The 13,603-nt window shown below is 37.1% G+C and overlaps 1 protein-coding gene across 1 annotated transcript in view; it reads left to right on the top strand.

Moving 5' to 3' along the window:
• The first annotated feature begins 7,483 nt into the window (after positions 1-7,483).
• Positions 7,484-13,603, top strand: part of lpcat4 (lysophosphatidylcholine acyltransferase 4) — a 37,222-nt gene continuing 31,102 nt past the window's right edge. The window contains exons 1-2 of the mRNA XM_039745992.1: positions 7,484-10,672; positions 11,032-11,167. The gene's annotated coding sequence lies outside the window, so the exon portion shown is untranslated. The remainder of the gene's footprint in view (positions 10,673-11,031; positions 11,168-13,603) is intronic.

Here is a 13,603-nt window from a genome sequence, read left to right as displayed (position 1 = left end):
GGTCGTGGGGGGTGCTGGAGCCTTTCCCAGCTAGCATAGGGTGCAAGGCAGGAACAATCCTAGGACAGGGTACCAGTGCACTGCTGGGCAAACACACACACACACCAACCACACACTAGGACCTAACCCTAATTTAACATCTTCAATCCGCTTATCCTAAATATCTTTGGCCTACAGGAGCAAACCGGAGCACCAGGAGGAAACCCACACAGACATGGGGAGAACATACAAACTCCACACAGGAAGGACCTGGGATGCAAACCCTGGTCTCTTTCCTGCAAACATATTAATATGTTTCTTGTATTTTTACAAATGTCATTTAATTAATTTCAAAGATTTTTGTAGTTGCACTATACAGAATACTATATATTGTGTGGGAATTTGCATATGGTACAAGGAATTATGGGCCAAGTCTTAAAGTAGATAGAATTGTTTTTTATCACTTTGCTGATGATGTTCACAGAATATGGAATTATAATTCCTCTGTTTTGTTTAGCATGTGTCTATAAAAAAATGAATTAGACTGAGACACCATTTGGAAAATGTGCAACCAAAGCCCATAAGCTTCTGAGTACTTCATAGATACCACAGCCTAACACTAAACTGGCTAGTTCTTGAGATAATACTGAAATTCTGAAATAATCAACTTTATTGAGGAAGTTATGCAAGAAGAAAATGAAAAGAAGCAGAGTACTGTGGATATGATAAAGAATCACTGTGAATGGCATGAAAAAAGAAAATGATCAATCAAACTTTATTTTTCCATAGCATCATTAACAGTTGCCAGTACCATCAGAAGGAATGTTACAGGCCTACAATTACTATGGTATGAAAATAAAATAAACAGCAAACTCAAGAAAGGCAATGCACTATAAATCTAGAATGGCCGACACCAGGAGGAGCTTGGAATTACACTACACCTCATTGATTTTAAACTGCAAGTACTGTATCAATACAATGTATACAAATCATGGACAGCTGTAGTATACCTAAGAAGAAATATAGATCATGTATAAAACCCTAGTAGTAAAAGGGGTGAATTAATGGAAAAGAAAACATCGATACAACCTTTTCAAATGCCAAAATCAGTGGAAACTCCTAAATCAATGGTAAATCAATGTCACTTTTCTACTAGCAACTTGATAATCCTGGTTCTGGTTTTGTTTCCTTTTTTTTCTGTTTCTAAAGTCTGCAGGAACCAACCATGATGGCACTGCCCTGTCCTGTGTGTGAAACCAGACTGTTTACAGCCTGTGTCATTATGTCAATGACAAACCTGTATCCAAAGCTATATTTCTTTGTGTAATGCCATTTATATACTTGCTTATTTTCTATGCAAAGCAGAGTAACAAGCGTAAACTTCCATAAGCTGTTGAACTGCTTGTAGACAGTTTCAGTGGAAGATGGAGACTCACATCCACAATGAACTAATTATAGGTATTTATCAAACTAAAAAGAAAGAAGAACTTTCAATACAACAATTTCTTTTACACGTTCTATGCAGTAACTATGCATAAATCTCAATGATGCAATATTACTAGAAATGCCACCTTTATACTTACTGCTTGTAACGAAAAACCTGGAAGCATTTGGCTTTGTTGAGTTATTTAGCTATAAAAATGGTACAATAGGTGTAGAGTAAAATAAAACATTAACTGTTGCAAACAGTGTGTGAAACGCCCTGTGGTAATCAGGTGGTCCCATTAGTGTGCCCACCTCTGCTGATCTCTAATATTACTCTAATGCTATGCAAAATAAAATGAACTAATTATGGAGAATGCCACAGGAATCTTGGGATGCTCCTGTCTTAAGTAAGCACATCATGTGAATTACAGGGATAAAAACTATGCAGAGAAAAGCAAGGACATCTTGTGCTTCTGGTTACCATCACACAAGGCGCTGTTTGTGACACATATGCAGTAAGAAGCTGTATGTAAAAACCTGCTGCAGCTCCTCTCTGATCATTTCTGTATGTGAACGCTGATTACCTTTAAAGTCTGCACCAATCAAGGCTTTCTAGCAAAGTCTCCTGCGCATTTCTATTGACTGCTGGACAACTTAGTTCAATAATGGACTTGTTTGGTGAACAACATTAAACAGCAACACTGTATGCTAACAGCCAAATGGAACTGATGAGTTTATTTTCCCATTTTTACAAGCCACAGAAAACAAAAAAAAAAACAACAAAACAACAAATGTGAACTGCACATAATAAGCAGCTGACTTCATGATGTTTACAACAAAGATGATGTAATATGAGCAGTGATTTTACTTTTAATTGACCTCATTTACTGTAATAAGCCTACAGTTTCATTTTATTCTCAATTCTGAAAAGCACACCAGTGTGACTGTTACATTTATAAGATATTTGTATTTTTGCTATCGCTTTAAATGTTTAGGGCAGCACGGTGGTGCAGTGGTAGCACTGTTGCCTCGCAGTAAGGAGACCTGGGTTTGCTTCCCGGGTCCTCCCTGCGTGGAGTTTGCATGTTCTCCCTGTGTCTGCGTGGGTTTCCTCCAGGTGCTCCGGTTTCCTCCCACAGTCCAAGAACATGCAGGTTAGTGTGTGCTTGGTGTGTGTGTGTTTTGCCCAGCGGTGACTGGGATTGGCTCCAGCAGACCCCCGTGACCCTGTAGTTAGGAAATAGCGGGTTTGACAATGACTGATTGACTTTAAATGTTTAACTCTCTTTTGTCATTTGCCCTTTTTGTGTGTCATTTGTTCCCCTAATTGGATCATAATAATGTAAACTTAACAAAGAGAAGTATACAGACAACACTGAATGCCGAAAGGCTGCAGCTACTTCAGTGTCAGACTCACTAACCTGGTTATCCACCTTAAACATAATGTAATTGTCTGCCAGTCTGTTTGTTTCCATCCAGTTGCTATGTCTCTGTCATTCCAAAAGATAGTGCCTCACAAACATTTGTAATTATGAAATGCATTGCATCTCTTATTCCAACAGGTGGCGTATCACAACCATTAACCTTGCTTTTACAAATTCCATACCAAATGGCATATACCAGAGACATATCCATTGCATGGTGCCCTGCAACGCTGAGATCTACGTTGACTACTTGGATTTCAACCCATCTTAGATGCGTAGCGCAGATAGTTAGTAAATAATAGATTTGGAACACCTGGAAAAGCAGAATGAAAATATGAGAATGAAAATATTTAAAACATTAAGTTATAAAAAAGCCATATATAATAATACATAAATATTCGGTATATTCTAATAAACAGTGTGAACGATACCCGGGCACAGACAGGCAGACATGTTGTAAATTCACCACCACACGTTTATTTACAACTATATACAAGTTTCAAGTGCACACACAAAACCCCAAAAGTCCCCAAAGTCCTGGCCAATAGCACACAATGCCTTCACTCTTCGGGCCGCCTCCACTCTCGTCTCCTGCTTCGTCCAACTTCCACCCCGACTCCAGCCTCGAATGAAGGGAGGCGGCCCCTTTTATCCACACCCGGATGTGCTCCAGGTGTTCCCCGGCAATCACCGTGCCAGCTGTCCTCCCGGAAGCACTCCAGGTGTCCCTGCCTCTCTTCCCCTCAGCACTTCCGCCACACCAGGGTTCCCAAGGCATCGGGGCGCCCCCTGGCGGTGACCACAGGCCCCTACAGGGCTGGGCTTCCAAGCCCTTAACCCGTGGCCCCCAAAACAACCAGGGTGGCGGCCCCCACGTGATCCCAAGTGGGCTCACGCCCTCTTCCGGTCCCTCAAGGTGTCCCGGCCGGGTCGTCGCCCCTGGCATCCCTAACAACAGTTACAAAAAACACACAGACTGGGAAATAACACTTTGCTTAATTAGGCTAGGAGTCAAATTCTGCAACAAATACTTCAAGCATAACATAATATCTTGTTTTATTTAAATTTACATTGTAACAGCTATTATTGAATGTCACAGTAATGACCAATATTACTGTCAATTCCAAACACTTGGCAGGTAGTTTGAATACATTCCCATCCAATCTAATAAGTATTAATATCCTTGAAACATTATCATTTTACACATATAAACAAGCACACAACTGTGTCAGGACTTTAAAATAAAATGTATTAATTATGTTCACACAACAATGAATCTTTAATAAATATTTAGGTATGATTCATAAGTACCTTTACACAAATCAATATATCAATATATTGTTGTTTTGCCTGTGTTTTATTCTGACAGAGTCATAGGGAACACTCGTAGTAGAAATACAAATTAGTAATAACAATAACGCATATATAACAGTTATGAAAAGTGATTCTTTCCTGTCTTCTCTTCAGATTTCTCCTCTCTTTGCATCTACCAGCTGTGAAATTTTGAGGTATTTAGAGTCACAGGTATACGGAAGCGTATTACGGCCACAGAGAAAAAACAAAAATATGGACACAGTGAAGAAAAAGATGTATTTCCACTTTATTCTCGCCATTTATGTCAAGATTAAAGTCGACATTTCCACATTTCCAGTTTAACTTTGCCCTTTCATAAACTTCATTTTAAAGTCAATGTTTAATTTACTAGATTTTCTCAAACCCCATCATAACTAATGTAGCACATTAAATGCTTTGTATTAAGTGTTCCCCGACCCAGTTGTTAATCGCTACACGCTTCTTAAACTGACTGAGAGGAGGTGCAGGCAGCGATCGCCGCACAGAATACATTCACTTCATGATATTCCTGCTGTCTGAACATTTAGAATGCTAAGATAAATACTTCATATTACTTTCATGATGAAATGCATTAAAGCACGTATTAAACATGGGCAAGGGGTCCCCAGGTGTATGTTCTGTGTAGAGAACTTTATGGCAGGTGTGACGAGGCACCAAAAAGCTGGATGTATGAATGGGTATCACACTGGTGTAACTGAAATATTGTGTAAATGTTGGGTTCGTGAGCTGGTGGTCCTTGACACAAACACAGAATTCAGGCTTTCTTTATTGCATGTGTGCTGTCTCTATGTCTGACCTTCCAAACCCCCTGTTCCTTTCCTTTTTCTTCCTCCACATAACCAATCACCACACGATAATCGTCTTTGTGAAAGTAAAACTATAAATATAAACTTAGACCACGGAGTGTTCGTAACTTTGAAAAATACATGTTTAATTATGTCATCCATTCAGGGTTGCGTCCATCCCAGCAAGCATTGTGCGCGAGGCAGAAACAATTCCTGAACAGGGCGCCAGCTCATTCCAAGGTGAATACGAGCACACACATACACTAGCAGTTTCAATATAGCATAACAAAACCCCACATCCTATATGACTTTGAAAGGAAACTGAAGCACGCCGAGTAAACCTAAAAACACGCAAACTCAAGGCAGGGAACATCTGGAACTGCAGAAGTGCAACCTCCATACCACGATGCCCCCACATGTTTAATACATGCTTTAATGCATTTCAACATGAAAATTATATCAAGTATCTATGTTAGCATTATAAATGTTCAGGGAGCAGGAATATCGTGAAATTAATATATTATGTGTGGCGATCGCTGCCTGCGGTTCCTCTCAGTGCAAGAGGAAGTCAGTTTAAGAAGCACATACCTATTAACAATGGCTCGTGGAACACAATACAAAGAATTTAATGTGCTACATTAGTTATGACAGGGTTTGAGAAAATCTAGTAAATTTAAAACTTATTTTAAGATGAAGTTTACAACATTCTACTTTAATGTCAAAATAAACTACGGGCATAAAGTCAACATATCGACTTTAATCTCGACATAAACGGCGAGAATAAAGTGGAAATGTCGAGAAAAAAGTGGAAACGACTACTTTAATCTCGATATAAACAGCAAGAATAAACTGGAAACGTCGCCTTTATACTCGACATATATTTTTTTTTTCTTCACTGTGTCCGTATTTTTTTTTCTTCTCCGTGGCCATAATACGCTTCCGTACTGGCACAATCGATACACTCTAATCGGTTTTAAAATGAGAAGTCGACAGCGGCAATGGATGTGCGTGTGTGTTGTGTATGCATGTACTGTATATGGTTCTGACGCTAAGGTACACACCGCGCGTGCGCATTGCGCTTGTACGTGGCCACGTGAGCGGAATTACAAGAAACGACTGGAGCCGCTGCGTAGAAAAGATTACGTGAAGAAGCAGCAGAATGTGATGCTGTGAAATTAAGTGGATTTTCAATGCTTTTGCTTGCTTAACTTTACAAAGGTGTGGACAAGCAACCCACCAACTCCATCCAAAGACGTGTAGGCTGGTAGAAAATAACGCGTGCATCTTTCTAGAACATAACTTTTCACAGAAACGTTTAGAAGGTGCAATTTCGACAGTACGTGGCGAGTTATATTGACGATAGCCAGATCGATGCTCAAGTAGTACTCAATTGGTATCAATTACGTTTCTTGCTCTGGCGGCCCGAACGAGCAGACCTCACTATGATGCGTGAACCCCACGCACACTCACACACAGAGACACACAGAGTATGTGCAACGACAATGGCTGAGCAAAAACGTAGGGTTACATTTCACAGACGGAGAAAAGACTTGAGCATGACTTGAGCGTATTTTCCCGATGCGAATGTGTAGGACATTAGCAGTAGTATTAGCCTAATAAAACATTTCAAAAACGCACATCTCGTCAGTTTGAATTGTGGAACATCTCCGTTTAGTTGTAGCCCGTGTCCAACCGCAGAAGTGTGTACACAGGACACCGACATTGTCCAAGTAGCCGAATTGCTGCTGACAGAGTTATTTAGATCGGGGTTTACTGAAAACTTATTCATTTTTACTACGGGTTCGTATTTCCGAAAGGAATAGTTGTTAGGCGTAAAGTAGCACTTCACTGTCCCAGCCGTTGTGCTACAGACTCTTGAGTTTTGGAAATACAGTGCAATGGACAACATAGCTGATATGGACAAGTGTTAAAAAGGCACACCGTGTGCACAATACGTTTATAGTTTTGTCTAATCTGAGAATGAAACTAGTCTGATTTCTTTCTCGAAGTAAATGTAAATAAAATAGCATTCACTATTTGGTCAACTTAGAGGGTTTAATAATATTTTAATAACGTTAATATCAGCCTCTGCCTTATTAAAATAAAAAAATTCACTCTCAATTTCATGTTATTAAAATTGTGTTCTATTGGAGGGCTGTTAATAAAAGAGAATCTCTTTTCTTGCACATTATTTATTTTTTATATTAGTCAGAGGCGAAATTGCATTGAGCCTCAAAATGCTACTTTTCCAAAATACTGAAACTTGAGTAAGTATTAGGTTAACTTGTTAAGGTCTTTCTTATGATAAAGAAGAAATGCCATAATGTACCTGAAAATGGTTTAAGTATCACTTGTTTTTTGTAAACACTAAAGATTTGAAAGGTTCCATTTAAGAGCTTTTGTAAAATTATACCATTTTTTAAATGCATCGAGCAAAGTTTTTAAAACTATGAAAGCTTATATTCCTTATTATGTTTGTTTAATTTCTGTTATAATTTTCCTTATTTTATTTTGTAGTATTTATTTTAAATAATGTTATGGTGGCCAGCTTGTATCACATGATTTACGTAATTTAGACTGACTTGTACCAATTAATAGCCATTTTAAAATGATATAATTATCATTAAAAAACTTTGTATTGGTATTTGTGTCAACAGTTATGATGAATAAAATATTTGCAGTGGTATTTTCAAAAACAGTGGCATCATCCATCCGTATTGGGTATGGCAATAGAAAGAAGTGAATGGGAACGAGATCTTGGCGTAGAGCGCTGCTAAATAATGTCTTCTTTTATTACATCTAAATATTGTTTTCTTGTTGTAATTGGCGGCATTTTGTGTGAACATTTAAAAAAGAAAATGTGATGAAGACCTTGTTTAATGCGATACTGTCTAAAATATCATGATAAGAAACAGAAGGTGAATTTGTGTTGAACATCCGTGTTCATATTTCTGTTTTTACATGTAGTAGTAGTCTTATAGCTAGTATGTTTCTAATGTTCTAGTATGTTTTGCCTTTTTTGATACTTTGATAACTAACACATTGCAGAATTCTATACAGCTATTTCTTAAGTTGGAGAACATGCAAGTTTAGCGAGTATTTTTGAGTCCAGTCCCACACTCTTTGCAATTATCATCATCCTTCATTACTGTTTACTTTGTACAGTATATACAAATGTGTACTTTTGGGTAATTGCGCAACATTAACTTTTATTTTAGATATATTTCAGATAGTCATGTTGTACTTGACAGTGTGGGAACTTTTCTGTTGTTATCTACATTGTTTATCACTCACATGTTGACGTGTGTTTTTTTTTTTCTGTAACTGTCACAAAACTTGTTTTTATAATAACAAATGCTAATCATTTGATTGTAACAAAGATATTTAATTTCAGAGCCTCTGATTAACGGAGAGTCTATCAGTAGTGTAACTGCTGTTTTTTGTTCCAATTATTTGGAAGCCTTTTCCAGCTCTTAATTAGAATCTTCAATTAATGTCTATATTTTCATATGTTTGCCTTTAACCTGAGTTAAAGTAACATGACTTTGCTGGATGTTTCCTAGAAATGTTTAAGGTGTGCTTGAGTATAGGTTAACTGCCCTAAAAAGCACACATTTGGTATTTTTGAAGTATTTTCTTTTTCTTGCCATATATTAATATGCTCCAGAAATATAAGTTGTTAAATAAAGTGTTATGTATAATTAAAATAAAGCACAAATACTGCATCTCCCACAGTAGCTTGTAATGGTGGTCTGTTGGGCAACAGAGAACATATGAATCAAAATCCTTAAAACTGGAATATAACTGTTTGCCAGGGACAGAAGAGGTATAGCAATTGCATGTGATGAATGGATTTAGAAGGGTGCTTGCTTCCAAAAGGAACTCGCCCTGTTAACTAAAGGGCTTCACCATGCCACTGTAGAAAAACAGCCATCGGGGAAGTGTGCTCAAATTGTTATGATACAGTTAATAAACTTGTCCAATTTGCAGATGACACCAAAACTAGAGCGAGAGCTGATCCTGAGCAGAGAGCAAAACAATTTTGAAACTGAGCAAACACTTGGGAGAAGTATATGTAGGCCAAAGAAATCTTAAATTATAAATACAAGATGGGCGATGTTGGCATTATCTCTGTAAATCATGTAGGGGTTTGCTTTGATGCAAAATTCTCATTATGTACACAATATGCACAAGCAATTAAAAGAACAAAAAATTGTAAAAACTGATCTATATAATTATAGAACTGTTATGCTCAGCCTGTATAATGTACTAGTGAGAATGCATCTGAGGTGTTTTGTACATTTCAGGTCACTATCCTACAAAAAAGACAAAGCAGCACCTAGAAGCTGCAGAGCAAATACCAGCCAAGTGCATCTTGAAACTAAAAGGCATGTCCCACTGATATAGGCTAAAGGAAGTACATTTCTGTAATCTTAAAAAGAGACACCTGCATGGTGCCCCTAATCCTGGGATTCAAAACTCACAGAGGCATCGATGGAGTTGATTTAGCAGAATTATTTCAGTTAAATAATGGGTTGCACTCTCAAGAACACCAGTGGAAATAAATTAGAGTTCAGCCAAAAAACGTTTTTCATTGTGACAGTCGAAACTATATAGTCATGCAGCTGAAGCACAACTCTTTGGCCATGTTTAAATCTAATCCATATGAAATACTGAGGCAACTAGATGTTACACAACTAAATGAGCTAGATGGACTGAATGGTGTCCTCTTGCTTGTTAGACATCTTTATGTTTGAAGAATTGTTCAGCATATGCTGAAATTATGTAGAGGTCATGGGGATACTTGCTGGAGAATCACAGCAGATTAACAGGTAGGAGTAACAGCTTCCTAATTATTGCAGTACATATCACTGCATTGTGCATTAACTAGTTGTTTATGTAATGCAAGCTACATTGTAGGCATCAAGTAAGAAATAAGACAGAAGAATGGAGGAATAGCTGAGCCCATCATAAAAACATCTGTTTGAGGAAAACTTGGGAGTATGCAGAAAGCAACTGGAACACGCAAACTCCATACATACTGTATCGCCCAGCACCACCTACCCCAATACTTTTTGGTTATAAATCTCTTTTAGTTTAGTTTTCTGGTAACATTAAAATAATTCACCATGTCATTAACATGATACTACATGTAATAAGATTTTTCTGCCGCCTGATTTATCCAGTCCTCTCCACATTCTCACCTAAATGTAATAAGCATACTATACTTGTAACCAAAAGAAAATAAGCACTGAAGAGATAGAAAATGTCTAATTTCTATTATCTAAGATTGCTGTGGTAGTTAAAAAAGAAGAGAGCAATTCAGTAGGGGCCTTCTGTGAATTACAGGATAGCTGGACACACCCAATTTAAATAAGCTTTAATTTAGTCCCTTTTCAGATAGTATGACATACAGTATTATTTTAACTAGTACAAGGTGGAGGTTTATGTGTGATTTTCCAAACTGACAGAATTGTATGACTTGCTAAAAACCAGTAGGTTAGTATTTTAAGAATCAGTGTTACATTAAAGTCAATTAGTGAAGGAGGATTTGTTTAGGTTTGAATGAATTCTTGCAGCACGTGGAAAATGAATCTCCAAGAAGATTTAAGTGAAGTGGGGAAAAAAAAAAAGAATTGTGACCACTGGAGTCTAGTGCTTGGCAGTTACTCTCACTCATTAGATCGAATACTCGAAGAGTATGAGGTTGGTGCATTGCATACAATATGCAGTTTTAAGTCATATTAGTCCATTTAACTAATCTAAGTGTTAACTTTTTGTAGGCATTGATATGATTTAAAACTAGCACAACTGTGTATACAGTTGGTTAATGACATTTACTATGTATTAGTTTTGAAATCTCTGACTTGAAATGATACTATGGAAAGGTGTATTTTTCAGAAAATGATGTAAAGCATGCATTAGTAGGAGCATTGATAGCATTTCAAAGAAGGGGGGAAATATAGTATAGTTTGGTTGGGCAATCAACAGTAATGAAACATATTTAAAATTGCACAGGTTTTGCTGGATGATTATCAGTGAATTACTTTTTTATTATTTATCAGTGTATATACATGTTGGCACCAGTAGTGTGGGATATGGTTCATACCAAAGTCTCATTTCTGTAGCATTCGCTACACATTAAGACATCTGAAAGCCTGGAGAGACCAAACCCTTACTTATGAGAAGCAACTGCCTCAGGTAAGGAACATTTCTTATTCCATATTAATAATGATATAACTCTGTTTACTTTCTCAAAAATTACTTTGCACAATATTTTAACATTCTGTAAATGAGAGACACTATACATTTTTGTGGTAATGTTTATTTTAACCAAGTTATTTGTTCCTGACTTAAAGAAATATATCCTGGAATAATTGTAGAGGGGTTGTTAGATTCCCACAAGACGAATAGTAAAAGTTTGCTTGATTAAGTCTTGCAAAGCATTTACATAATAAAAACACTTCAATTTATTAATTTGTGTGATGCAGTGAGTAAATAGAAACTGTCCAAATTTAGACCATCACACAATAACATTTTCATGAAATAATACTTTTATGTTATTTAAGTTGAACCCTGATATTTTTTAAGTATTCCTCTATTTTATAAACTATAATTAATGTGGAATTGAATGATCTGGCCGGTAAGAAAGTTGGAGTTTCGTATTGTTAGCAGGGAAACCTTTTGTCCGGAGTTTCCTTTCCAGATAACATCGATATTATCACATAAGCTGATAGTGAGCAACCCAGTGGCAGTGGTGGAAAGGAGCATCTTTGTGTCCCTTGCCATATCTATTAGGGAAAAAAAGTATGAATTTGTGCAGTTTGTAGAAGCTAGTGTGTTGCTTCTTCTAATTTGAGAAGTGTGATATAATTTGACCTCATGGGTGTGCTTTGTGAGATTACCACAGAATTGAAAAAGCAGCATTAGAGGAAAGATGTATAAGAAGATTTACAGAAATTGATTATATGTTAGGAGATGTTGGTCTGTTGCGGCTGTTTCTATAATGAGTGGAGTGTGGGCAGAAATTACAGTAGCTCCATAATCATACTGCTTCACAGATGACAGTGTACAATTTTCAGTAAGAAATTCATTTTGTGAATGGTGAAAAACTAGAGAAGCAAGATGAGTACTCACTTGAGTATGAATGTAAAAATAACTAAGACATTGTTTGGATCACTAGAGCAGACTTCGAAAAGCAGGTGTTGAGAAAGAAACGTCAATGGCTGAGTTAACAATGCAGTTTAAATCAGTAAGTTTAAATATGTGGGCGGGACATACTAGGAATGGAGAGAAAGAAAGACATGCTATCACAGCCATAGATGAGTCATTACCCATATTCTGGCAACAATTATAGGTGGAGTCACAATTTATGCTGGGATTGCGGTATTGCATAAAGCCAAAAATACATATACTGTAACTACTTCACTCTCTAAGTTTTATAGGTCTTGATTGCATAACTGTGCGCTAACTCAAAATAACAAGTACTAATATTAATTATTAACTTATTTGGTTGATGCCTTTATCCCAGGCGACTTAAAACATTTAAGGTACAATTGATTAGGTCTGTTTTGTCTTTCCAGTTGGATCACAAGTGGGTGAAGTGACTTGCTCATGGTAGCAGCTTCATTAGCAGGATTTGAACACAACCTCAGTATTTGATGTTCAAAGTCTTAATCACTACACTGTACTGCACCATCTACTACAAGAGATGACCATAAGCATGATATTACCATGTCCATTCTGTGTTAGTTAAGTTAAAAAAGATGTCAGCTGATTAGGAACGCTACATGTAAAGATTGTAAAGGGACATCATATTTTAATTTAACTTGCTGCCATCTACTAGAATGGGTTTTTTGATTGTGGAAGGTGATTTGCTTATGGGATACCTAGCAGAAATCCTTCCCTAACTAACTTGGTTATGGGGAATCCTGGCCGAAAATTGGTAGACTGCTGAGCCATATACCTTGATGTTGCTAGCACAGTTGTCCGTTTTGAGAAGAAATAGATAAAATGGCTTGGTGGCAGGATGGTTTTATGATAGCTTAAAAGAAAACCAAACAGTGCAGTGTTTTGTATGTTTCTTGGGATAACTCATGACAAAATAAAGGCTTGTAATGGGGTGGTGAACAGACCTCATTCCTGATTATATACAGTTCAACTCTGAGTTACTAGGGTTGCGAAGGAAAACACTTTCTGTTTTCCCAATCGGCAAACATCTATTGGTAAATAAAGCACATGTCACAAAGAGACCAAGTGCACGGTTTCGTATTTAATAAAATGTTTATAGATTTGAGGTTCTGGGATTCAAATATTGGAAAATGCAAGGTGCCTCTGGAGATATCTAATCTAAATTAATTAGGAAATGGGTTATTTAGGTTTAGTAACTAGTTCTTTGGCATGTGGCACAATCGGAAGTCTTTCAAGTATGTGTGTGGAGTAATCTGCTTTGTGCATGTTTTTCCCCCTCCTAGCGTTGTCTTTTTTTGTGACAATTAAAATTATTGGGATGAATTAGCACCTTATTTCATATAACTGCATTATTGAAAACTGTTGACATTCTATCTCTCATAGTATAATTAGCAATATATTTCTTCTTTTCATTAGTTTTGAGCCATTCAAATGGCATTCCTGACC

This window comes from Polypterus senegalus, chromosome 1, assembly GCF_016835505.1.
Source record: "Polypterus senegalus isolate Bchr_013 chromosome 1, ASM1683550v1, whole genome shotgun sequence".
Classification (NCBI taxonomy): domain Eukaryota; kingdom Metazoa; phylum Chordata; class Cladistia; order Polypteriformes; family Polypteridae; genus Polypterus; species Polypterus senegalus.
Note: the sequence above shows the minus strand (reverse complement) of the source record. Positions and strands in the feature narration are given on the sequence as shown.